Here is a 2,084-nt window from a genome sequence, read left to right on the forward strand (position 1 = left end):
TGTGTGTATATATATATTTCTTATTTATTTATTTTTAAATAGAGAAAATAAAGAAGAAAAAAAAAATCATACCGCCAGTGAAACACGCGTTTCACTGAACGAAAAAAACGAGCTGAAAAACGAGCATAAAAAAACCGCTCAGGTGTGAACCCAGCCTAAGTGTGGGAGAGCAGAAGAAATCCCCGCTCCTTGCAGAGTCTAGAGGGGAGGAGTTGTGGGTGGAGACTGAGGAGACACGCCCCCAGCATGTTGTAGTCCTTCACATGAAAACAGCACAGAGGGTGGCTACTTTTCAGCTCCCATAGGGACCATGGAGAAGAGAAGTAGCCACCCTCTGGCAGGAAGTTGTGGCTGGAGGAAAAATAAAATGGATTTTGGAACATTTAGAGCTGAACAATAACAACAAAAGGGTGCGCAGTCATTTCTTCTTTATAGAATAGAAGTTATTTTTATTTTATTTTTGAGTTTAGTGTCACGTTAAGGAGGCGATTTTTCAAGCTGCAATGTTTCAGGATGAGTTTCTTTTCAACAACAGGCCAATTGTCCTCCTCCCTGACTTGTCCTAACAGACGCCAGTTATGCGTTGTGCCCTCAAATCTTTGCTGGAATCCCTGAAGTCTCAGAACATTAAATATCATTGGGGATTTCCTTTCCAGATTATTGCTCAAGTAGACGGGAAAGCGGCCGTTTCACACCCTAGGAGATCTACCGACATTCCCAGCTGAATTGGAACTACCTTAGTTCTCTCTTCCTGATTGGCCGCTGCAATCCACTCTGCCTGGCTTCTCCGCACGTATTATTTTACTTCCATGTGACAAACTTTTATTACTTTACACCAGCCTACTTTAGTGTAACTTCATGACCCTCAGGCGAGAGCCGTCCGTGTGCCTTCTACGTTCCACCTCTTAGGAATACTGGTGAAGATATAGTGCCGAATTGTTGATATTTGCAGATCTATTGTTCTCTGTTATAAGGTTCTAATTGTTGTTTACTTTTCAGCACTAGATGGCGTCTTCTCTGTTTGTACTCCTCAGTTCCCTACATTCCTGTGGCTCTCCTTCTCTTTATTCATTCCTCCTCTTTGACCTGCCCTGGTTCCCTTGATGTTCCTTCCCACCTCTTCTCCCTTTCCCTACTACTTTATCCTAGATAATGGCTAATGTCCTCTTACTGTGTCTTCTCGTCAGGGTTTTAATACTCCTATGAAGAGGAATCAAGTAGTTTATCATTTTTTTTATAGGGTCAAGGCCAACATTTTATTTTTACAAGAAACCCAATTTGTAGTAATCATCATGTCCTGAACCTTGGTTCCTCCTATTTTAATAGCTGATATCATAGCACTAAGGGAGTGTCCATAGCCTTCCATAAATCCTTTACTCCAGAGGTGTTACACTCCTTGATGATGCTCGTCTTTATGTTATTCTTCAAATCAAGTTTCATAATGGTTAACGTGTACTTTCCCAACCAGGATCAAGTTCCCGCCTTCTCCACCATCCTCTCGAACTTCGGGACCTGTAACGTGATCATAGGGGACAATTCCAACCTTCCTCTGGTGTCACGTCTGAATACATCTACCGGTAAGCATCTGTCAATGTCTTTTCAAACAGATAATTCTCCAGCACATCTAAAGAGCACATTGATGTTTTTATAATTATGCTTTAGGCTTTTAAAGACCTGAAGACAGTCAAGCCCCCTTCATTTTAATGAGGGGAGGGTGAGTGCAGGGAGTAGGGCACCAGTCTCATGATTTTGACTCCGCTCCTATCACAGGATGTCCTCTTATCACAGAGAAATCTTTGCAGATAACACTCCGAAGGACACCACAGACTCCATTCCACGCTGTGCACTCTATGAATACACTATAAAATGCAGGAGCAGTATAAACACAGGAACACATGGTGTCCTGTGGAGAGCGGTATCCGCTCTCTATTATAAATCAGCGTCTTGGTCTATAACAGACTCTATGGGGTTGATTTATGAAAGTCAAACAGGCTGTTCATTTTGCAAGGGAATTTGCAGGTTGCGGGGGGGGGGGGGGGGGGTTTCCCCGTAAATAAGAGAGTGGGGGGAAACTCCACTTTTAT

This window comes from Nanorana parkeri, unplaced genomic scaffold (genome assembly GCF_000935625.1).
Source record: "Nanorana parkeri isolate BGI_ZX_2015 unplaced genomic scaffold, ASM93562v1 scaffold586, whole genome shotgun sequence".
Taxonomy (NCBI): domain Eukaryota; kingdom Metazoa; phylum Chordata; class Amphibia; order Anura; family Dicroglossidae; genus Nanorana; species Nanorana parkeri.